The 26,524-nt window shown below is 37.0% G+C and overlaps 1 protein-coding gene across 11 annotated transcripts in view; it reads right to left on the bottom strand.

The window, feature by feature from the left end:
- GTDC1 (glycosyltransferase like domain containing 1) overlaps positions 1–24,485 on the bottom strand; it is a 388,750-nt gene extending 364,265 nt beyond the window's left edge. For 2 of the 11 annotated variants that reach the window (XM_036023530.1, XM_036023531.1), the window contains exons 1-2: positions 3,399–4,755; positions 1,286–1,355 (exon numbers count right to left, since the gene is read on the bottom strand). The gene's annotated coding sequence lies outside the window, so the exon portion shown is untranslated. Of the gene's footprint in view, positions 1–1,285; positions 4,759–11,762; positions 15,904–16,784; positions 16,845–24,442 lie in introns of those variants that run through there. The other 9 variants (XM_036023538.1, XM_036023537.1, XM_036023527.1 and 6 more) reach the window with 8 other exon arrangements.
- Positions 24,486–26,524: the final 2,039 nt, after the last annotated feature.

The raw sequence follows: 26,524 nt of genomic DNA, 5'->3' as shown, positions 1-26,524 counted from the left end.
TGCTTTTTTTTAACTTCACTCCTCCAAGGGACCAGTGAATGACAAAGCCAAAGATCCCTTATCATTTCACTCTATACCTTAAAAAACATAATTGAAGCATTTGACTCCAAATCCCTACTGTGTAACTATCTTTTACATTTAAAAATGCTGCTGCTAAAGCACTGTTCCCAACCAAATGACAATGTATCCTAAGGTGATGATGTTTTGTTCAGGACTGTACATGACTGACTGTAAAAGCCTATAAACATTTAGTTCTCATGTTAATGGGCTTCATGACACTGTTTTCCACTGTTATCACTCCTATACTTCAACTGTTCAGCAGTCACCTGGGACTGTGTCAGACTGCTTCCAATAATTTTTCTACACATGCTATTTGGAGTTGAATCCAATTCAGCTTATGATATACTATACACAGTTGTCGTTGTAGCTCATTATTACAGACCCTTCATATATGAATTGTGTATGGTTGCATCACTTATACCTAAAAATACAGCTATGCAATATTACTATACTAATTAATATCAAAGGCAACACAAAAAAAGTAGAAAAATTCTAAAGTTCAAATACAATATTTGTAGATATATCAATAGGCTCCAACATCCTTCTATAATACTAACATGATGTCATTCATGTTAAAAAGGATTACTCTTAAAATTTTCCCATAATGTAAACTGGACTTTAAAATTTTATTATTGGTAATATTATTATTGTTGTTGTTATTTATTCACTTATCAATCACTGGAGAGTAAAGGTCTCTGCACAAAATAAGTCACAAGCTGTAGGACTCTATCTTTACTTCTTACTCTAAGACCTTGGGCATACCACTCAGCTTCTACTTTCCTCATCAGGAAATTGAGATAACTGCACCTGCTTTTACAAGGTATGGAAAGAATTGGAAATAGCTTATGCAAAGCGTTTTACTCAATGTCTAGTATACAGGAAACTTTATTAAATAAATAGTACATGGTAATAATAATAAACCACTTTATTCCATTGATATCTTTACTCTAGTTAGCACCCTTATCAATCAAAAAATGAGTGCTCATCTATTATCATTATTACCCATCACATTTACCGTCCCTTCTCCCTTTTATGTTCCACGCATTTCCCAATGTCTACAATAGCCTCACTTTCTCCACTCACAAAATTATCTCCACTCATCTTAAGGAAAAGCAGCTTTAACCAGCAGTTATGAAGTTAAGGGGAAATATAGTGAGGGAAGAAACCACATAACCTGTCACTCCACTAAAATAAGCACAGTAATGTATACCTACTATATCTTTACCTTACATTAATCTTTATTCAAGTCTTTTTTGAGGTCCATAAAAGTTAGGATTCAGTATCTTTCTCATGCCCTATAAACAAAATGACTAAGTAAGTCCTATGTAAAGGAGTAGACAAAAAAGATGCAATTAATGAATTCTCAATACACTAAATCCCAATGTTTTGTCACCTCAGAAATCAATTCATGAGAACTCACCATGTAGCAGGGATGGGAAAGGATGAAACTAAATCTTTTGATTACTAATACAAAACTAGTTTGAAACACCTGGATTTTCTTCTCCTAATAATACTCAAATCAATTATTGGCTCAAGAACCATTCAAAACATCAACACATGCTTTTCTGCAACTGTGTTCTCAAATTCCAATAAATAGCACTTCCTTTCTGCAATGAATTAGTTTTTCAGACTCACTTTATGAAATGTCTTCTCAATTTCAGTAAGAAGAGGTAAAATAAGAATAACTGCAACATGTCAAGCTTTATTTAGGCATTATTCTACATGTTATATTTTTTAAAAGGTTTACTTTAGGGAAAAAATAATAATGGCAATCTATAAAGTGCTCTGTTTAATGTTCTCTCCTTAGAAGACCACATGGAATTCCTCATTTAAATGTCTATCAATGTTAAATACACATGATTTCTTATTAAATACAACCTATTCATAAGGTAAAAAGGTGTTTGCTGCTTTATTTAAACACACACTGACACAAAATCATAGTCTTTCCAAAAGTATCTTATATTTGAAATTGTCAAGTTTTCCAAATATTAATCAGAATAATCTCAAACAAAATCCACAAGGCAGTTCAATTATGGCACAATAAATGAATGACAGAACATTTCATTTCAAAATCCCTGAGTTTTAGAATCTAAACATCTAAGAGCATCTCCTTTCATTCCAGATTCAAAAGCATTTACAGCATTCAAATGCTACAACACACCTGTCTTTCAGTTATAGGCATTACTTCAATGAAAAAATACTGTAAAAACCATGAAATGAAATCAATTCCACATCAAGCTATTGTATTATTCTCATCTCTAATCTGACTTGTAAATTAGATGTGTTTAACTTCCACTCTTCAGCAACCCGCATATCCTTTTCCTTACAGAATGATTATGTTAGTTACACTGCATTCTGACCAAAAAATGTGCTGTAGGTGGCAAGTGGCACACCGACATATTGAATGGTACAGGCCTTGAATAAAGATTTCAAGGTAAATCATGAGGGAATCTTTTTCTGTTTGTAAATGATCTATCTGTATGAACTATTATGTTTTATATCCTGGACCACCAGAGTTTTTGTTGAACACTAAGATGAAAAAAAAAAATTAAAGATTCACTGAGAAAAGAAATGGGATTCAACTTTGAGAGAATCTACCCACCTCTTTCAAAGAATTTCCCAGAACTTTCAGGTCCTTTATAACTGATATAAATAGATATATGTCAAAAGCAGGAACTCTAACCAAATAAAATATTGATTTGGTTTATAGAGTACTTTGATGTTCCAGTTTTGTTGTGATTCAATAATTTTAGTAAATACACAGGTTTATTTCCAGTTCACACCTGCTCACTAAATCATTTTAAGTAAATTTAGCTAATAGATCTTAAGTTATTAGTATTTTAGGAGTTACTATTAATTTATTAATCATTCTATGCAGAATACTGTACAGTATGATTATTCTACTATTGAATTCAAGAGCCTACACAAAAGAACATTTTCCTCAAAATTTCTGGGTACAGTAACTTTTTGAAACTAAAAACATTATTTTAATACTCTAGGGATGAGTATTTTCAAGAATGCTCTAAGTAAAAATTTCTATGTGAAAATTACACTCCTTAAATTAATCTTTTTAGGTTAACTTTTTTTAGGTTAAACAGATGTTTTTCTTTATAGTACTTGCCTTACAGTAAGAGAACCCAATAATAAAAGGTGTAACTATGTAAGTTCCACAAATATTCAGGAACTTGAATGACTGATTACCATATATTATTATGGAGTAATACATTACACGTTCCCCAACTAAAAGTCAAATTTACTTCAAACACCCCCACCAAAAAAGAGTCATTTTTATTTAATCAGAGTCATCAAGTCCTTCGAATCATAGTAGGGCATGATACCATATTGGTGTCACATTCTGCCAGTCATCCAGAGAATAAGTGAGCCTTCTTTTTCAACTTCTTTGTCTACTAGTGCATCACTGGACCCAGCAGGCAGCTCACCCAGACAATTTCAGTAATGGATTTTGGATCTCTGTGCATTATAGATGAAAATCTTTACGAAGTATCCAGTTTGTCTTATAGCTGAGAGTTTTGAACCTGCTGCAGATGTCACATACAAATTCTTGAACGGATTTTTATCATCTGTGTTACCTATAAAACAAGACAGTGTCACCAACAGTGTTGTCCTGGAGAACATCTATTTCAATAATGCTAAGCTTTCCGCATCATAACTGACAGTCATTTATTTGCCTAAACAGTGGTCAGCAAACTATGCAGCCCACCAGTTGTTGTACAGCCATGATCTAAGAATAAATTTTCTATTTAAAAAAAAAGTTTTTAAAACTTTTGACTTTTTAAAAACACTAATATTTTGTGACCTGTAAAATTATAAGAATTTCAAATTTCAGTCTCCATAAATAAGGCTTTAGTGGAACATAGCTATTCCTTCATTTATGTATTTTTCTATGGCTGCTTTCACCCTACGATGGCAAACTTTAATAGATGCAACAGAAACCATATGACCCATAAATGCCAAAATATTTACTATCAGGTGCTTTAAAGAAGTTTGCTGACCCCTTGGCCTACAGGATATTTAGTGGGTAGGTAATATGATACCTAGTGTCTCTTGCATGAAGAACCTAAGTGTAATAACTGGGTTGTTCCCATTTACTTTCCATCCATTTGTTTAACACATAGTCATGTGCCACATAATGACGTTTTGGCCAACCACAAAATGCGTATTACAACACTGGTCCCAGTAAGCAGAGACCCCAAGAAAATTCATAGTGAAGGGTTTAGCAGAAACTCTTGCAGACCAACAAACTCCTCAAAAGTTTGAAAACATGGACCCCAACACTGAATGGTTTTGACTAACAGAGAGAAATGTTCATGGTGCATTATTCACTTATAAGCAAATGTATGATTAAAAAAAAAGAAGCAAACCAAGTGAAACAATAAGGACATAATTCTGAACAGAGGGACATCACAAGAAGAGCCTCAGGCAGGTCCTTTGGGACATGTTCTAGAAGGCACTGTTATCAAAGGAAATGACAGCTCTATCTATGTTTTTGCCCCTAAAGACCTTTCAGTGGGAGAAGATGTGGAGCTGGAAGATTGATATTTATGATCTGACCCTGTGTAGTCCTAGGCTAATGTGTATGTTAGTTTTTAGCAAAAAAAAAAATGTTTAAGAAGTAAAAAATAAAGATAAAATATGTTAAAAATAAAGCTCACAGAATAAAGACATTAAGAAAATATTTTTATATGTTAAAATGTGTTGTTTTCAGCTGTTATTACAACACAAAAGTTAAAATTTAAAAGTTTATAAGTTAAAAAGTTATAGTAAGCTAAAGTTAATTTATTATTGGAGAAATATATATATTTCTTCTTCTTTTAATTTTATTTTAATCGTTCAAGTAGTTTTCTCCCTTCTACTCCCAATCCAGCTCCCCCTCCCAACCATCCTCTCTTCCCTCCCACTACCACCCTCCCCCTAGTTTTAGAAATATATTTTTTAATAAATTTAGTGTGCAGTGTTTATAGAGTCTACAGTAGTGTACAGTAATGTCCTAGGCGAAGGCCCTCACATTCACCTACCACTGACTCACTAGGAGTAACTTCCAGTCCTGCAACCTCCATTCATAGGAAGTGCCATATACAGGCATACCATTTTTTATCTTTTACATGATATTTTTACTGTATCTCTTCTATGTTTAGATATGTTTATACATAATACTTACCACAATGTTACAACTGCATACAGTATTCACTATAGTAACATGATGTGCAGGCTTGTAGCCTAGGAGCAAGAGACTATGCCATATAACCTAGGTGTAATAGGCCATACCATCTGGGCTTGTACAAGTACACTCTATGATGTTCACACAACAACAAAATTGCCTAACAATTCATTTCTCAGAATATATTCCAACTCATTTCTCAGAATGTAAGATACACATGACTATATTTCTTGGGTAAACCTGTCACTCCACTGCAGACAGCTACAGTCACTTCACTTTCTATTTTGGCTCAGCCTTGTCTCAATCCAAAGAATCAATATACCCTTGGGCAGAAAGAAGACTAAAAGCTCAGCTTCTGGTCAAAGCCTAATCATCAACATCAGCCTTTTCTGTGTCCCCTAGTACCTGGGTACTGGATTTCTGCTTCATGGCAACCCATTTTCCATAACAGGCTTCCTGTATTGGATACCAGTCTTAAAAGTCTCTATTTCCTGCTAGAGACCCTAAGACAGTAGGCTGAATCATAGCATTTTTTAACTGATCTGTGCCAACTAATCACCTCTTCTAACAGCCACCCTGTGATGTAATTTGTTTGGGATACCTGTGAAGAGCTTACGTATTTCAACACCCTCCTGGCCTCCACTACTCTTCCTGATCATGACTGCCCCGGGAGTTGTTCAATTTCCTTTTATGTTCAAACTTCTAACCTGTAAATCAGTAAGGTCAACCTTCCCAATTGGCCTATCATTCTGTTTCTTGCACTCAGTTCATATAATACCCAAGCATAAGAACACAACAAAATCCTATATAGATAGATTTCTCAACCTAGAAATATCCACTTTAAGATAATCTCTTACTTTTTAACAACTGTCCCAAAAGGGAATGTATCACCTCCAAGCAGAATACCTTCTCCTTTTTCCTTCAACCATCCCAAAGTTTCTATACCTGTTTCATCTGAGAGCATTTCCCACCCACTTGGGGTGCCTAAGATACTTGTGTCTTTTGAGCATAATTTCAGAATGAGGTATCCTCTTGCTTCTATTAAAGTTTTAATACTCCTGTTTCTATCGTAAGGGGAAAAGAGGAGTTTCCTGCCATCATTGGACTGCAATGGAGAAATGCATCTGACCAGGTTTCTAGGAGTCAAAATGTAATTCCCCACAGGAAGATGTTAACAGCCCCCAATGAACTATGCCCATACTATTAATGGCAATATAGAACCCATCATAATTCATCTTATATTATTGCAAATAACTAATTCTCAAACACATTCATAAGTTGTAAACTGACTAGAAAATAGCTATGAAATATCAGGAAGACTACAGTTAGACAGATTAAGCCTAGTGACAAGACTTCAGAGAATGTCAGTTTATTTTCAGCAAAGCAAATTTATCTACAACCCTGAAGTAGCTTGCCATGCTGAACAGCTCAGAAAATTGCATAAATAGCTCACAACCAAAGAATGGTATCAAGAATGAAGATGCTGACTGGAATGACCATTAACTGTATCTTAGTTCTGGAGAGCAACCATATAGGTAGCATTAATCTTAAATAAAAACAAAAATCTCTAAAACAAATATGGGAAACCTCTGCCTAGTTGGGTAATGACATGGAAGTCCGGTGACGTGTCCTTACAACCAGGAAAAGAAACTACAGGCATCAACTCCATATTCCAAAGAAATATTCAAGAGATTAACACTTTAAAACTTCACCCATTTGATGAATCTAGCCTTTTCCCTTAAAGAAACAGTTCTCAAACTCCAAGTATCAGGACTCCTTTGTGTTCTCAAAAATTGAGCATTCCCACCCTGACTGGTGTGGCTCAAGCTGCCAGTTCAATGCCCACTCAGGGTACATGCCTGGGTTGCAGCCGGGTCCCTGGTTAGGGGGCATTCAAGAGGCAACTGATGTTTCTATTCCTCTCTTTCTCCCTCCTTTCCTCTCTAAAAATAAATAAATAAAATCTTTTAAAGAACACTGAGAACTCCCAAGAGCTTTTGCTAATGTGAGTTGTAATTTTTAATATTTACCATATTAATAATTAAAATGAGAAAGTTTTACTTATTCATTTTAAAATTTTAATAACATATTTAACATAATAACATTTTAAGAAAATATTCCTAAACAAAAAACATAGTGACAAAAACAATACTGTTTCCCAATTTTTGCAGACTTCTTTCATGTCAAGCATAATAAAAGACACCCAGATTTTCATATCACCTTCCACATTCAATCTGTTGTAATGTTGTTTTGATTGAACTATGTGAAAAAAGGAGTCCCACACAAATGTGTAGTAGGAAAAAAGGAAATACATGTTATTATTAATAGCCTTTAAAGATAACTGTGGATGTTCTTCTTTGATACTACACCAAAACTTGACAAGTAGGAGTTAACAGCTATAATATGGAATCCTATATGACATGAACATTTTGTATCATTACTTGCTTTTTATAAGGGTCTTCTACCTATAATTTTGTAACACTGATCAGTTTGAAAATATTGGTTCACCAAGTTATAAAGATATTCCAAATCTTGATATAATTAATTTATTAGCTAATATTAGAGTAAAAACTCACATTCACTAATATTTCTATCCCATCAGGAAAATCTTTAAGCATTGGAAAGCCGACAAGAACACAGCTGGTTATATAAGTTAACCAAAATTTTAAATTTCACTTGAAAGCTCAAATTTCATCATTGGCAACAAAAATTGTCAATTGTTTTCCCTGAAGTGACAGGCTCACTTTGTTCACTTTCAAGAAAATGCCAAGTAAAAGGCTAGTCTAAATACTCAGTTTCTCTGGTAGTCATTCTTTCAAGTAAAAATGATGTTTCATTCAAAATATGGTAGTTCAGCTAGCAACTCAAAAAATCATATAAGAGTTTTCCTTGAGAAAACCAGTATGGATATGCACCGTAAGTGCTTCTTGCATATTTCTTACCTCATCATGTGGAATATTAAAACAAAGTGTACTAAAGGATCAAGATTTAATAAAATTAACTTTTATTGCTTCATTGAGGATACTCTTAAGTAAAATTAACTTTTTTAAAAAACTATGAATGCATAGCATTGAAGAATACAATTGATACTTTGGAGACACTGCCATTTAATTCTACTAAAATGCCCACAGTTTTACACACAATTGCTATACTATTATTAGGACCAATGTCAAAGCAGTGAAAAAAGAAAAAAGCAAATATCACTATGAAAGTAGTTTTAATGTTATGAATCCCCTGAAAGGGTCTCAGGGACCTCCACAGGTCTGTTCACAATTTGAAACTACTGTCCTAAGAAAAACAATGAAAGCTATGAAGTTGCCATCCCCAAATCCATACTAAAATAAATATTCTCCATAATAAGAAATACATGTAAATAGCTATACAAATTCTTTCATTTTAACGAAAATTGGTCCAATTTATTCTGAACTGAATTAATAATACAAATAATAAAAATTAACATTTAGTGTCCCAGGTTCGATTCCCAGCCAGGGTACATTCCTGGGTTGCAGGCCATAACCCCCAGCAACTGCACATTGATGTTTCTCTCCCTCTCCCTCTCCCTCTCTCTCTATCTCCCTCCCTAAAAATAAATAAAATCTTTAAAAAAAATTAACATTTAATGAGTGCTTACATAATTATTAGTTCTCTGATATATTTATGCTACTGATTGGGAAAAGAGAAGTCACATGTCTAAAGTTACAACAACAACTATCAGTATTTATGGACTCAATGATTAAGCATTTTGAATACCTCAACTCTTCAAGTCTTTACAACAATCCTTTCTCATTATCCTTTTTTACCCTTTATTATTCCTTATACAGCACTTTTACTACCCCTTTACCAGATGAAAATTTGAACCTAAAAGTAACCTGCACAATGTCACCCAAATGTTGGATCATCTACACATAAAACTAAGTCTTACTCCAACAAGAACACTACATATTCTGTCTCTCTATACTACACCATCAGTAAGAATATCCTATGCATATGAATATACTGACAATTGCAAGAGTCTTACATAGTTTTAAAATCAATTGAGCAATATCCCTATTTGGAAAGATTTTTTACTAATTTCACTACTTCTGTCATCAAATGGAAAATCAACCTCCTTATAAAATGCGATCTAGGTAAACAGCTCCTTCATTCACATTATTAAATACTTATCTGTATATGACAACAAATCAATGCAACTAAGATTAATTAATCTTTTAAAAACATTCAATACTCAGTAATATTATCCCAATTACAGATGAGAAAACTGAAACCCAGAGGATTAACTAACTTCTCCCAAATACAAGCTATTGATAAATAGCACAGAGTCAAAATCAGTTTGGACTGACCCTAAAGCCTGAACTCTTAAATTACACAGCCTGCATAAATTTAAGAGGGTCTGAGGCAATGACCTAGAAATTGCTCAGGAGGTCTGGATACAGAGCTTGCTGATAACATATCCACTCAACCTAAGGCAATCAAGATATGAATCATCTTTTATCTCAAAGACCAAAAGGTTAAAAGAAAGCTGGTGCATGCTGCAAATAAGGAGCCATGTTCTCAGGTGCTTCGTGAAAAGCATCTATAGGTAATGCGGAAAAAAGTAAAGTTCGCTTAAAGAGGTGTCAGCACACATATCTGGGACTGAGATAAGCTTTCCTTCCTTTAAAAACAAAACAAAAAAGCTAAGGAATTTGCCATCACAGCTACAGGGCTATCTGCAAATTAAACAATAGCCTTCAGATGCCAGGAGTCCACGAATGCTGCAAATCTTAGTAAAGGGCAGCAGAAATCACTTTCCTGAAACTTGCCTAAACTCTAATCAATCAATAAAATTTTCATTTCAAGTTAAGATCTGTAAAGGTCAGGGGTTAAGTCCCAATATTTGTTTCTATTTTAAGGGCCTACAATGCAAGACACTACCTAATATTAAACCCTAAGTGAGTCAAGGAAAGAATCAAAATTTATACAGCTCTAACCCTGGCTGGCGTAGCTCAGTGGATTGAGCGCGGGCTGGGAACCAAAGTGTCCCAGGTTCGATTCCCAGCCAGGGTACATTCCTGGGTTGCAGGCCATAACCCCCAGCAACCACACATTGATGTTTCTTTCTTCCTCTCTTCCTCTTCCTCTCTCTCTCTCTCTCTCCCTCCCTCCCTTCCCTCTCTAAAAATAAATAAATAAAATCTTTAAAAAAAAATTTATACATCTCAATTCACCCTTGTAACTTGTTGTAAGTCAACTTTTTGGAAGTACAAACATCTTGAGATTGGACAAAGGAGTATGGCTTTAATTTCAAAAAAACACAAAGTATTCTCAAGGAGTTCCCCCACACATTTGACATTTGACAGGAAGGTGACAAAATGGAAGGCTGTGGTATACCACCTAAAAGGGCAGGCAGAACAAGCAAGAAATGAGCAATTACACTTGTCATAGAGTACAACATTCTGGATTCCCTCTGTGGCAAAGGAAAAAAAAACTATTGAGTAAACTTTACTTCCTTCCATCAATGATTCCTAGCATGACCAAAAAAAAAAAAAAAAAACCAAAAAACAAAAAACAAACCCCAACACAATCTTGTAATGTAAAAACAGCTGACAAATATACAGAAAAAAAATCATGATTGAGGTCATGTCCCTTGACATGCATCATTTACACTACGGATTCCACTTATCTGAATTAATTTCATGTACTTCATTTCATTCAGATAATTGAAGTTTTCCTTTCAGAGTTGTAAAGTGTTTACCTCAACATAATTAGTAAACTGTCCACTTAAAAATACCCCTACAAAAATTAACACCCCCTCCTCTACACATACACACATCCTGCACTATCATTAAAAGTATGAGATTTCTGGCCTTGATGGGAAATTTAATTCAAAAGTCCTCTTTAAAAAATTAGCTCAATAAATTCTACAAGAAAAGTTATGGTCATTACTTTTTTAATACAGAGTGTTAGCATTACTTGTTAAAGACATGGTAATTTGGGTATTCGATACATGACTACTGTTCTGAAACCAAATTAAAGATTTAGACTACTAAAAGAGTTTGATGACTTGCCTAAATACAATAACTGGGATTGTATGCAGAACAAAATCAAAGAGGTCTCTCCTTTTTATGAGCAAGCATTTACAGGCTTTTAATGAGAATTACTCTTTAGTATAGAAGTACTAATGAACAAAAATAGGGCCATTAAACTCACTTCTTTGTAGTGCCATAAAACTTCTATGTGTAAGAAATATAAAATAATATATACATATCAATCAAACCAAGAAAATTGACATGTGGAACCCCTAACACTGCATGGTGAAAATTACATAACTTTTCTTCTTAAATAAATTCCCTGCCATGACTGATAAAGCTATTTTATAAGGATATGCTTATAATTTAAAATACAAAGACTCTCTAGTACTAATGATAAAATATCTAAACTTCTTGTATGAATTCTAAATTTCTATATGAAGTTGGTTTCCCATATAATGATAACAGATTTACTATTAGGATGAATTTATATCAAATCAATATTTATTTATCACCTGCTATGTGCTGAGTACTGAGGACACTGCCACCAACAGCACAGATTTGGTCCCAACACTCAGGGTATACACAATCTAGATGAAAACACAGATAATGAACAAATGTGTTATGGGAGAATATAACAGGTATTTTAGTCAAATGAAAGTTTAAAACTAAGAGAAAACATGGGTAGAAAAACAAACACTTGAAAATAATTAGTTGCCACTGAAAATGGATGAAAATCACCCATTAAGTGACTCAGCTAAGACAGAGAACCCAACAGCAAGGTAGTCAGGAAATGGGTCAAAGGAATGACTGGATAAACCCAAGGTATTCTAAAGTACCTGATGCAAATGAAAAACTGACCCTTTAAAAGGACTCAAATGATAACTGCCAAGAACCCAGCTCTCAGCTGGCCTATCCTCAGTATCAAAGGAATCAATCTAAGTGAGTGCAAGTCCAGTAGGCAGTGTTGCTGTATCATGGCTCTACAAGTTTTACCCTAACTGAAGTAATACACCAATATCCAGTCTGGACAAGAACTGGCCCCTGCTCCCTGAGGGGAGAAGGGATGGCAGGCAGAGGAAGATGGCCAAGCTGTTAGAGTTCTTCATTAGGCTTCCAACAAAGTTCCAGGTCCACAAGGGATGTGGAATACAAAAGTAACCACACAAGAAACATAAACTCTATGGACTACTTAACAGTTACTAAAGAAAGGCTGTGGAATTGCTTCTCTGGTTACTTTTAAAAATAAGTATTAAAAATAAAGGTGTCATCTGTTTAAATGAATTAAGTGTGACCTTCACATGTGGGAGTAAAGGACTAAATATTCTTACTATTTCTTACTAATTGATTCTATGTCCTAATTCCATTTAAACCTATGTTGATATATTCTAGATGCTTCACACACACTTCACTAAGATGTTTATTACCTATAGGTCAAAACTCCTAATGAATACAGTGCTTTTAAAAATGAGAATCTTAAGAGTACATGCCAAGGATACAGTGAGACACCGTACCTCTCTGTGAGCAATAAACGTTCAGGGCACCAGAACAATTTCAGATCCCACCTTCTGAAGAGGATGGGAGTCTTAATAAATGTTCAGTCTTATAAATCAATTTAAGAACTGGGTGGAAGGGACAACACTGAGAGTGGGTAGGCCACGTAGACTAGGACTGATACATGAACCAGCATTTACAGATGCATAATTATCTGCTCCCTATAAATTAAACACCATCCTACTCTACTGTACAATTGTTTTCAATAGTGTCCATAGAAAGGAAAATGCATGTAGTCCAAAGATGATGTTCCTGTGAAGGATATTACTTATATGACTACATATTCAAATAGGAATTGCTCTATGGAATAGGCCCTGCATTTACCCAAACATTATCTGCTAAGGCTATTCAAAGAGGGGAGTGGTGGTACTTTCCAAAAGAAATACTAGACAATTCTCTTTAATTTTTTAAAATAAACAAAACATGCTATTCTGTTCTATTAAAGAAGGTAAAGATAAGGCTTAAAGAAAAAGAAAATACAGAGGGTTTACTGTTTTGTTCTGTTTTGTTTTTAAAGAGTATCACCAACATGAAGCACAACATATCGAACACAGCCTAAAACTGTGAAGTACCATTTCAGGACAGCTGACCAAGGTAGCCTGAACTCCCAAAGTCATGTTTATTACAAAGGTCTATATGCTGAAATATATGTCCCCATAAAGTGAAACCAAGGCTTTAATTGAAATGGCCCTAGAGTAACAATTAGGGTCATTCGATTCATGGTGTCAAACTTTGCTTCCAGTGGAAAATAGTATTTTAGCTTGACTGAGGTACTCTATCAAAAGATTTAAGTAACGGTGTCCTTTCAGAATTTCACAGTACATAATACATGTTAAAAAACCAAAATTCTCAATGGTAAATCCTCCCCCATTTTTCTAATATATTTGATACCTGCCATCTTTCAGTACTAGAATTTAGCCTAACAGAGTATATGATTCACCACAAAAACAAATATGAAATATTTCAGGTTTACAATCTAATGATCCACAACTTCCAGGCCACTCTGCTACAGTCTTAAGCTTGATTAAACTCAAGACCACAAGCATTTACAGAATACCCACTACACTTGAAACAAGGCATGAACAGTTGAGACAAGGTCCATCTTTCATGAAGCCACCACCAGGGAAACTGCACACAAGCCAAAAAGTATTTATTAGATGCCTACACTAAACACTGTGGTATGGGAGAGGCAAAGAATTCACCCCACCCAAGCAAGGGCATCAGAACTTCTGCATTTGAGGACCACTAAGTGACAATGCTGGGGCTGCTGGAATTTGATTACCACATGTATACGGGACCTTTATTCCTAATTAACATCAAGAGTATGGATACCACAACACTCTTGAAATGCCCATCTCCTAGGACTGGCACAAATTATCAGAATCAAGAATATGAGTAAACATTCTTGAAATAAAAATAATTACCAAATTCAAACTAACTGGAAAGTACTATTTGAATTGATAGAATGTAAACATTTCTTAACTATAATTAATTTGTATCATTTGCTTCTAATGGGCCCAAATTACAAATTAAAGCAATTACTCAAAATGGGAAAAAATGAAAATTTAGTAATTACTTGGCTTTTTATAAGATACCATAATCAAAACAAATTTTTGTACAAGAATATCCATTGGGGAGGTGTGAATTATCTACTTAAGTATCTAGTTAATTAAGTCTACTAGTTCTATTCAGCTTCTGTTAAAGCTCTTCACGAAAGTTTCTCTGATTAATTCTCTCTGTAAAATAATGGGGTTGGATTAAACTGCCAAAGTTCCTTACAAACAGAAAATTTTGTACTTCTCTGGTCCATAAGATTAAAACGTCAAAACGGGAGTAAAGAAGCCATCCAAAAATTGGTAAGGCAATACAATTCAGTTTCCTGCCTTATTTCTCTACCATGGTTCAGATTTTACCAATTCAGTTTTCAAGTTTGGCAAATAAGTTTTATGAATCAAAAGGTATTCTTCCAACCTTCAATTCTAAAACTGTTTCCTTAAATATAAAACACGAAGGCAAATATGAAACAACAGGGAGTGGGAGCTGAGGAAAATGTATTCTACTTCAGACCTGGAAGGCACTCATTAAAATTCAATACTGCACTTGGTATGTGGGTTCCTACAAGAAACTCCTGCCAGGCTTTAGCTTAAGGTTAAACAGGTTAATAGAATCCAATAAAATGGCTCTACTGAGTTATACTGGACTTCTTTTCACCAGCTCCTTTACCTGCCCGCTATGTTGCGCTTTAAAATCCACTTAAGAAGTAACACCAAATAACCAAGACAAGGCCAGGGCACACGGAGGCTGCATTCTGAAACCCACCTCGTGTGGAAAATCACCAACTCATGTTTTCCATTTCAAACTATGATACAGGTGGAGGAAAAAGTGTCAAGCCTCCTCTTTGAACCTCCTCAAGGCACTAATTTAGAATTATCTCAAAGGTAATCTAATGCAGTACAGTTCTCAGAAGACTCTAGAAGTTGTATTTTGTTGATTTAAAAAAAAAAAAAAAAGCCCTCTGGACTAAAAGTTAAATGAAGATACGATTTGGGTTCATGGCTGGATTTGCATGACAAATTTTGAGAGCCTTCCCAGCCGAACAGACTGCATCCTGATCAAAGTAAGTACATGCTGGTTCCTCAAAGTTGGGGTTCTGGGAGGGCAAAGCGAGGTCTTCAGTCTCTGCTGACAAGGGGAAGGAAGGAGCTAGTGAGGTGAGAAAAGGAAGGGCGATAATGGGGCGAAGAGCAAAGGCCCCTTCAGGAAGACCTGGGGGATCGCGTCGCGAAGGACCTTTGGCCCCGGTCGTGGTTGGCGAGAAGGCCCCTCCGCCTACTCAGGCAAACCCGGGAACCGGCTTCCCTTCTCCCCCGCGCTAAGGTGACGCGCCCCACCCTCCCCTGCCGTTGGTGCACGAGCGAAGGTGCGTGGACCTCGGGACGCCACGCTTAACCCAAGAAAACGAAATCAGAAAATGGCCAGCTTGCAGGACGTCTGCACCGTGTGCCGAGCTCCGAGCGCGGAAGCGACGGCGGCACGGGAAGCGCAGCGCGTGCTCCCGGGAAGCGCGCCGCCTGCGCGGCCCTCAGCCCCGCCCCGCCTACCCAGGGGCTCCCCAAGCCACTACCAAGTCCTCAGTCCCTCTGGGAACACCGCGCCGCGCGGCCCCGCGAGGCGGGCGCCGGAGAGGGGAGGGGCCGCACTCCCCGCCTCCCCAGCCGGCTTGCGCGGCTCCCCAGCCCGGAGCCCACTCACCTCCTCCTCCTCCACCTCCTCCTCCTCCTCCACCTCCTCCTCGACTCACCCTGCTGGCCACCGGCACAGCCCGGCCGGCGACGCACTGACGCCGTGCCCCTCCCCCGCGGCCGCTGCCGTCGCCCCTCCCGGCCCGCGGCCGCAGAGGCCTCGGGGCACGTCAGGCGCAGACCCCGCCCCTAGATCCGCCCACGTACCCAAGCACCGCCCCCTGCTTGGCCGGACGCGCGGGCGGTTTGCCCCTGACTCAGCCTTCGCTCCGCCCGCGCGAGGTGCGCCTTTTTGGTTCAAGGCCAGCGCTCCTCTCCTCACCTGCCCACGCTGAAGGTCCAGCTTCGCCTCCCCCTCCCCGCACGCCGTTGCCCTTCTCTTGTCAGCACCCCGCCCCCGTCTGCCCCTTCAGCTCCTGTACGTTCCCCAACCCCCCAGGCCTGTTGTAAACTCGTATTGGCGCCTTCTCTTTCCTTCTGGAAGTTTTTCCCTGCACACTAGGTCAGCCTCGGCTTCCTCTTGCAGTTTTCTTGTCGGTTCCTTCTCTCCGCATCCCGGTTCCTCTCCCTGGCCTGCTGGAGCTTCAGGGTGCCTTCATGTCCCCGGCTCCTTCCCCCCAACCTATACCTGCTGTGGAGCTCGCATCTCCTCTTCGCCTGCTTCGCCTACGCGTCCTAACTTGCCTCCCTGTGGCCCCCTCTTGGAATCCCCTTAACAGGCTCATTTCTTCCTTTACCTACATTTTGCGTGTCCTTTCGTTCTGACTACAAACACATTTAAGATCCAGTTCGGGTGTTTGAGAATTACATGTTCGCGGTCCCATCTGGATGAGGAGTCACACTAAGTAATTAAAAATGACAAAGCAAAGCCATAGCAATGGTGACCATCTTTGACTTATATAGTTTCATATTGCTTTCTCTTAATTGACACTTAAATTTTAAGGAATGGATGTGTCTATCGGGGCTTAGATTTCATAAATTTTGGATGTTTTTTCCCCCTGCAACATAATCTCACTTTAGCTCTTATTTACAAAGTTCAGTCAGTAGAAAGAGCACCAGGATCTTTTAGGTCTCTTGTTTTCTTATATACAAAATGAGGAATTTGTCTCTTCTGTGATTCTGAATTAGAGGAGTTTGTATTTGGAATGAGGTTGTGGATTAATGAGTCTGGAGAAGGCAAACATGCAAATGTGTTGTAACTGGAAGTCTGGTAAGTAAATTTTTAAAACTTCAACTTGGAAGAGTTCGGCTGTGGTATGGAGGTGTGGACATGAGTTAACATACCCAAATGAAGAAAATCGGTTAGGCCTTTAGAGTTACATTCACAAGTTGCTTTAAATTATGTGAGTAGACATTATTATCCTTAAATTGAAGAGTTAAAACTATCTTCCACTCTAAACAAAATCCAGGCTTTGTGTGGACCTTCAAGGTTTAAAACCATTGTAAACTGAACAACAGCATTACAAGCATTTGAAAACCTAATAAACCATCTGTCCATCCACTTTAATACAAATTGGGAAAAAGTGTAAATACCAAAAGCTGAAAGAAAGGGTTTCTAAATACCCACAAAACTAGTGAATCTTACCCACAGAACAAGTATATGAAAAACTCGAAGGCTATGGCACCCATTTCATTGATATGGAATCAGGATCATGTAATTTTATAATTGAATTATCTAGTCCTTAATATCAACTGGGTCTAATCTTTTCATTTTACAGATGAAGAACTAATGCCAAGAGAGGGTAAATTGCTTGCTCAATATTACCCAGACTAATTGGAAACAGAGCCAGGATTGAAGCTCAGATCTCATCTCACATACCTGCCAACATCTGGCTTATACTTACCAGCTACATACAGTTATTCAACATCAGAGGTCTTTGACTTTGCAGTTTTGCCTACATGGACTGAGTGACTTATGAAATTGAACTTGGCATTAACTAGGAAGGTTTCACTGTCAGAGGCCATTTTGTCCCACTGGTTTCAAGGATTCATGTTGCACAAGTTCCATCTAACCTGGTCAGGGTTCATCTTCATAATCCAGGCAATTTTGGCCAGGCCTCTGGAGCCATGTCCCAATCCAACACCTTTATCCTAGGAGGTGCCAAGAACTGTGTATGATTTTGAGAATTACGAAGTCCCTATTGTCAGGAATCTTACTGGGGAGGAAAATATGTAACAAGATGATAAATAATTCACCATTAATAACCAAGGAATCAATGCTAAAATCCAAATCTTAAACTGGACATTATCCATGTAAATTAAGGGAAGACTTCTTAAATAGACCCCCCAAAAAATGTTGAATTTGGATTGGTTAATAGGAAAAAGTTAAAGGAAATTGCTTGAACAAAGGTACTCAGAAGAAGATAAGTAAGCTAAGAATGGGAAATAGAGCATATGAATTAAAATGAGGTTTATTTTATTTTTTTTAATTGTCACCCAAGGATATATTTTTATTGAGTTTAGAGAGGGAGGAAGGGAGAGAGAGAGAAACATCCATTGGTTGCCTCCTGTACACACCCTGACTGAAGATTGAACCCGCCTCAACCTAGGTATGTGCCCTGACTGTAAATCAAACTTGCAGTCATTTGGTATATGGGATGATGCTCCAACCAACTAAGCCACCAGGCCAGGGTAAAACATTTATTTTAGAAACAATAGAAAACTAAACTTAAAGCGAAAAGGTATAACCATTGACACAGGGCTTGCATTTTATCCTGAAACATTTCAACTTAACAGATCATTCCAGTTGCATTTGCAGGTGAAAGGGGATGAAGACAAGACAGGAGAACATCACATGGTTCAGTTCTGAAGTAGTAAGTCAAAATTTAAAAGAAATGTTAGATACAAATGCCAGTAAGGAAAAAGATGACTTCAGTGAGTATATATAGGGATCAAAGAAGAGTAGAAAGTCCAGGATGACTTTAGGATTGTAGCAAAATTCAGTAAAAGTATCCATAGACCTGAGTACCTTAGCCTTGGAAGATGATCAGCACTCAAAATGTACAGCCTATCAATTGCTAGAGAAGGAAGCAAGAAATTTCCCCACGGTATACCCTCCTATTCCTCATATCCTCATTCCAGAAAACTGTACTTTGCTACTTAAATTGAATTAGAAGGTAAGAAAGAAAGCCCTCACTCTGTCATGGGCCTTTGTGCTGATGTTTCATGGTCGACCTATTTTTATTTCCTTTACAGCCCCACTGACGTAAAAGTGTTCTGTGTGCAGTATATAATGTTACAGTTGGAAATAAACCAGTAAGTGTTTGTTAAATAATACCAAATGCTCTTTAGCACTCTCCTAGGCCTGAAGGGCTGGAAAAGTGTGAAAAGGACCTCTGCCTTCGAGAAGTTTATAATCCAGTTGGAGAAAAATGGTGAATGTACCTGACACCAGAAAAAATAAATTCCATAAAACAACCTGTAAAGTTTGATTATACAGATGTAATGAGGAATAGGGTTGAATGGAATGGAAATAATATAACCTATAGTGTTTTAGATTAATCTTTAATCACTGTTCTAGGTTCTGGAGGTGAAGCAGTAAAATAAGAAGCTCCTGTTCTTCACAGCACATACGTTCCATTTGGGAGAGACAGGAGCAAATAGATATACAACTGTCAAATAGTAGTAATTGCTCTGAAGAAAACAAAATGTGAGGGTTTCAAAGTGATTATCTGGTGAGTAAGTTATACCTTTCTGAGGAACGTTTAAACAATGACTTGAATGAAAGAAACACCCATTCATGAGATCTGGAGAAGAGGGGTTCTGGCAGAGAGTAAACTAGTACAGAGCCCTAAGGAGAGGTCAAACTTAGTGTGTCAGAGACTGAAAAAGACAAGTCCTCCTGGAGTGTAAAGAACAAGAAGGAGAGCAAAGGATAAGAAATAAGAGAGGTAAGTCCTTGTAAATAAGAAGGGATTTTAAGGTCAGGTTAAAGGTATGGATATCTGAAAGAGTAGTCTCCAACGTTCTAGATTAGAGGAGGGAGAGGTTGGGATCTGGGCCTGTGTGATCATCTGGGCAGGAGATGATGTGAGCTAGACAAGTTAGTGGAAAGGCTAGCAAGGAAGACAAAAATGTCAAGGAGATCAAGTATTGGGCATTTATGAGGGGTGGTAGGTGGTATTGGTTGGGGAGAGTCCACAGTATCAAATGCAGCAAAAAGGTCAAGTAGAATAAGCAGTAAGTAAAAGCTAGTATAGTTCATAAGAAAATGTCATGTATGTCCTCCAAGACAAGAATTTCCATAAGGTAGGATGGAAATGGAGGCAGTGGACTTTGTATCAGTACAACTAAAAATGTACAAAGCGTATGTACATTTTATTTACCTTTGAAGGCCATTTATATTTGGGGTACTATTAAATTCTTAAAGCCCTTTAAACATTCCCAGTCAGGTCTAAATGTGTGTCTTCATACAGAAGGGAAAACAAACTTATACCATAAAGACCTATATGTTGTTCTGGGCCAAAAATCAGTCATGTCAATGACTCCCTGCTCTAAATGCAATCAGAAGTTCATTCCAGCCCTGGAATATGACAAGAGTCTAACAGTAGAAATGCTAAGGTAGTAAGTACTATATTACTTCTCATTCTATTACTGTCACCTGTCAGGGCTGAGCCATGTGGTCTGTGTGTATTACTCTGAGCATATCATACGATCTTACTGAATTCTAGCATTAGTAAGGAAGAGGAACTTCTCAAATTTTAGATTTACAGGCATACAGATTAGCATTTCTATAAAAGGGAAACAAATATGTCTCAGAGATCCACATGAAGAACTATGACTCCAAATGGTACTTTTGCAAAGTCTTTCCAAAAAGACAACTTGGTTGAACTACATGTTCTTTTGTTCAACAGATTGCAAGACAATTAACAAGTACTTTCCTTTACCTGGAAACAGACTAGACTAGTTTGGCAGTGAGAAACTCGAATCCCTCCCTGCTCCCCATTTGTAACTGTGCAGCTTGCACAGCTCAAAGAAAGCAAGCCTAACTCTGGCTAAGTTGTGTCCACACATGCATGTGCATGTCTTCTCCCAATCATCTGATGTAGGTGGGCAAAGTGTTTTAATTTGTTAGGTGTTACTGAAAACTGGAATGCTATTAGCACTCTTTTTTATTTGAAATTGACTTCATTTGGGGACCATTGGGAGAAGTTAATAATCTCTTGGGATAGTTTGGAAAGCTTCATTAAATTCAGTGGAGGAAAAAGAAGTGTAAATTATTCTAAAAATAATCATGAAATTTACTATGTTTAATTTCCTGGCCCAAATGCTTCTCAAGTGAGTAGTGACCAAGGATTCCTAGCAATCAATTCAGGATTCCTGAAATCAATACTGTATTTAGCCTGAAGAGCCAGCCTACTTGTTTTGGGTGCTAAAGAGGCCAAAAACATCAGTAGGCCAGGAAGCATAAAATGTACTCTCTGTAGATAAAATGATCTCTTTAAGTTAGGGTTTAGCTGTTCCAACCCTGTAATATGACAGAAATTGCTTTATCATTGTTACCTTCTAACCTAGAGACAGAAACATGTTATACTGTGGTTCATCTTGTAGCTTTTATCAAGGATAAATTCGTGTTTTTGTTTAAAAACAAAGAAAGCTTACATAATCTCTCCTCGTGATTAGCCCTTCCAGTAATTATCTGTTGCTTGCAATCAGTGTCAGCCTACCAAGTTCAGATAGCAGAAAATATTTGATCTGCAGTGATGTGATTTAGAAAGCTATGTGTATGGAAGGTATAGCTATGCACATACAGAGAACATATTTGTCTAATTTGACCGCCAGTGATTTAATTAATGTTTGTCAAGCACTTTGAATATGGAAAGAACTATCCAAAAGCTGAGAGCTATTGCTCATAATAATTTTTCCTATTTGTTGAACTAAAATTAACATATGAATGTGATACTTTTATGGTATCTTTGAGAGAGATGCCCCTATTCTAACAAACCAATTGTACTGTACTTTAAGGAAGTCTCATTAAAACTTCAAGGCTCTGATTTCAGAAAGTGAAGCATCAAGCTGCTTGAGTATCATCCATCAGATTTTGAAGCACATAGACTGCATAAACAACAGTGGCAGCCTGGCAAAGCATAGGCACCTGTTTATTGAGATGTTAACAGGGACAAATGTAAAATAAGAATGCATACCACAACCTGATTTTTAAGACATTTTTGTGCATGCCTACACTTAAAATTAGCCATGTTATCATCTGGTTTTTTTCCCTTCTAATGTTCTCTCCAAAGAATAACAGCTGATAAACATGAAGACTCAGTAACAATCTGAGAGGAAGAGAAATAATGGAAAGACCCTATTTTAGAGCTCAAAGGAGAAGCAAACATGATGTTTTCCTTTATTGCTCCAAGTCAAGTACAAGACCAATAGGCACAAGAAGAAACTTGAGGAGAAAGTAAGTAGTCTGACAAAAGCCCTGATTTAACATGATTCTCCATAGAGAGGTTTCAGCAGTACTGCATTCCTAAGGTACAGTGTCCCAACCTACCAGGGGCTGTTGGGACGTTTGTCCAATTTCCCAGAACTATAGGACAGAATGAACTCCCTTGTGGAATAGAAGCAGTAACTTGAAAAGACACTGACTTTTTCATATGATTTGTTCTTGAATTTTCACTTACTCATTTCGTTTTATTTACATTCCAGTCCCCTAAAGACAACTTTTACATTAAGTGTAAAATCTTCTTCCCATGTTCCCCATGTAATATACATATCAATACTGCAGTACAATAAGCCTGATTAGGGCACTACTTCTACCTCAACCCTGCTAAGCTGAACTTGACACATGGGCCTGGGAATCTGTCCTTTCAACAAGCTCCCCCATGGTTCTATAATCACTAATGTTTGAGAAAGACTTCTAGAAGAAATAGTACTTACCTTGTCTAGCCCATTCTTAGCACAGATCTTGCTTTTAATAATTAGATGTGGCAGGATCAATGGTATTTATAAAACATTATGTGGTCCTCTTACATTTTCCTCTTGTATGGTTAGGTTGGGGCTATGTAACTAGTACTAACAAGTAGGTGTGAGAAGAAATGAAGTTAGTCACTTCCAATCAAGGTTCTTAGGAGCACTTTTTCTTCCTGCCCCTATAGCCCTGGAAACCTCATTTTCTACATGGTGTAACAGTAAGAAGGAAGCATCCTCACATCCTTGGGAGCTGATTTGGAGAGTAATTATACCCTCAAGAGATTTCTTATGAACTAAAAGTAAACCTTTAACAGTTAAAAGGCTGAGTGGTCTAGTGATGCTAACTACACTAGGGTGTGTAGCCTATCCTTCAGAATACTACCCAATTTAGATATCCCTCTTTCACAATTGCAGAAACAGTTCTTTAACTGTGGACCTTATAATAGCAGTGAAGGAATAATAAAATGAATGGTACATAATTTACTAAATAGATTATTTAATTACAAATGGATACATAAAAATCAAAAATAGCATATTGTATGTTAGGAACAAATGTTCTTTGTGTAGTTCAGTTTTGGCTGTGCTTTTAAATCATCCTTTACATTACTCAGTGAAATCTGTAACCTGCTATGCCTAAGAAAAATTTCTTTGTCCTTGCCATGCCTAGATCCTTTTTTTTCTTTATTCTAGTCATATACATCATTAACAGTCCATCCTCTCATCTCTCAGACGGATGGTGTTCCCAGGCAGAAGTGAATTGATTACTTATTTGTATTTGCTGCTTAAAATTCACTCCTTAAGTGCATTGATGAAATTTCTGTGGCATTAGTCACTTATATTTCTAATTCATTTCTGCACAAATGTGTGCAATCCTGAAAACAGAGATTCCCTCCACTCTATGCTTTGTGTGCTGTTCTTACCCACCTGGGTCCAGCACCCACAGGAAGGATGAATCGGATCGTGCTGGTGGAGGGAATGAATGATGGAAGAAGAACTTTCATAATGGCCATATAGCTTGCAGAAGGCACTGATCTATACTCCTTGCTGATCTACCCTTGAAGCATTCTCTCTGACAGCCAAAGGCCAGTTTTTGCTTTACACCATTTAAAAAATTACTGTTCTAGAACTACATACCAACAAAAAGAAAGGCATGGAAAATCCCCCTTTCATGGATTCCCAAGCACTGCAGAGACTCTTTTGTCAGTACCTATGCCCTTACTTACAAATCTTATTGCTGCTGCAAATCTTTTTGTTAAACAAAGGGGAAATAAACAAATATAAGCTAGCTATAGTTTGTTTCTCCCATGAGTAGAATACAGTTAATAACATTTTTTTAATATTTTAACACATCACCTTTTCCTTAATTCACAGACCAAATACCAGAAAAAGTACATTATTTTTCCTGTTGCTTTTTCAATAATTCCCAAACAAATCCACATAACATCCCTGCAGTCCAGTAGAAGAACCTCATGAAATGGACTCACCAAAATCCTTTTTGGTTCTATTTGGTATGTATTTGTCCCACTTTCAAGTGGGATCATGCTGCTTTTATTCCTATAGAAAAGAATTTATGATTTAAGAAAACTTTATAAAAGGGAAACTGATCTTGATGTTATCAAACTTCCTTCTTTTCTTTTAGCAGAATGTTTGAGAAAGTGCCAATTGGTGTCGCCTATCATCAGAACTTTTCAACATCTGATTGTGTCTGAAAATTAATTCTCATAAAACTATCTGACCATCTTTAACAGATGATACATTCCTTTCTGAATAGTTAGCACCTACATTTGTCTCTGCATACTGAAATAGTAAGACTGTGTCAAATATTTTACTTTGTGCAATGATGCCATAACTAACTACTACATGTTCCCCCCTTTTTAGAAAGGGATGTACATTGGTATAAACCCAGGCATCCATATTGTTTTGTGGTGACTGTTAGCCAGAATGCCATTTTTGTCTAGACAGTCACTGGGTGGTTTATAATTAGAAGATTCACTCTAAAATGAAAGTCTGAGGTTGATGAGGTAGAACCAGCTATGTTTTAAAGGGAAATTCCTATTAGTACAAAATATTGGAGGAAAAACAAAACCAATTTTTACAAGCAGATTAACCAAAATTGTTCAATTTTGTAGTAAACATTGCAGAAATTGAGGGGATGGGCTATATTTGAAATAGTATTGTCTAATTTATGTACAATAATTATTCATATTAGCATTCTCATAATTTGGGTGGTGACTCATTTTGTTCTATGTGACCTTTGTGCTCCAAGATTGGCTGTTATTATAAAGTAAGAGCAATAAAAATAAAATGGGACTTTACCAGGCTAACTTTGGGTTTTTAAAAATACCTGAACATCAAGGGTAAAGCAAAGACTATTAGTGTTAAGTAATCTGGTAACTTTACATCTTTAGAGTAGGTGTGAATATTTGGAAAGTAATTTTTTTCCTAAAGAACATTTAGTAAAATATCTTTTGTTGGCATATTATTTTAGCAATTAAAAAGGAGGAGCACAAAAATCAAGTTAACCAATCATAGGATTTTCCTTCTTCATTATGCATTCTTATCCTTTGGTTTTCTATCAGGATAGATGTGCATGTTAAAAGAGCAGATATATTTTAAATAAGTAGCTTAATAATTTACTGTCAACAGCTCACCACTAAATGGCAAAACTTTTTTAAAATATATTTTACTGGTAGCATTATTACAGTTGTCCCATTTTTTCTCCCCTTTTTTCCCCTCTGCCCCACACACCCTTTCCCACCATCATTCTTCCACCTTAGTTAATGTCTGTGGTTCATACACACAAGTTCTTTGGTTTCTTCATTTTCCATACTATTCTTAATCTCCCACTATCTATTTTCTACCTATCATTTATGCTGTTTATTCCCTGTACGTTTCCCACCACTCCCCCCTCCCTTTCCCTGCTGATAACCCTCCAGTGATCTCTATTTCTGTGAATTTGTTCCTGTTTTAGTTGTTTAGTTTGTTTTTGGTTCTGTTTTGTTTTTTTGTTTTGTTTTGTTTTTTTAGGTTCAGTTGTTGATAGTTGTGAGTTTATTTTTTATCTTCTTTTTCTTAGATAAGCCCCTCTCACATTTCATATAATAAGGGCTTGGTGATGATGAACTCCTTTAACTTGAGTTTACCTGGGAAGCATTTTATCTGGCCTCCCATTCTGAATGATAGCTTTGCTGAAGTGGGAGTAGAGGGAGCATTCCTCAACCTAATAAAGGCCATATACGAGAGACCTACAGCCAAAATCATAATCAATGGGCAAAAATAAAAACCTTCCCACTAAGATCAGAACAAGACAAGGTTGTCCACTTTCACCACTTCTATTCAACATAGTATCGCAACTCCTAGCCACAGCAATCAGACAAGAAGAGGAAATCAAAGGCATCCAAATTAGGAAAGAAGAAGTAAAACTGTCATTGTTTGTAGATGACATGATAGTGTACCTAGAAAATCCTATAAACTCCACCAAAAAACTGCTCGACCTAATAAGTGAATTTGGGAAACAAGCAGGATACAAAGTTAATATTCAAAAATCAAAGGCATTTTTGTATACC

This window comes from Phyllostomus discolor, chromosome 4 (genome assembly GCF_004126475.2).
Source record: "Phyllostomus discolor isolate MPI-MPIP mPhyDis1 chromosome 4, mPhyDis1.pri.v3, whole genome shotgun sequence".
NCBI lineage: Eukaryota > Metazoa > Chordata > Mammalia > Chiroptera > Phyllostomidae > Phyllostomus > Phyllostomus discolor.
Note: the sequence above shows the minus strand (reverse complement) of the source record. Positions and strands in the feature narration are given on the sequence as shown.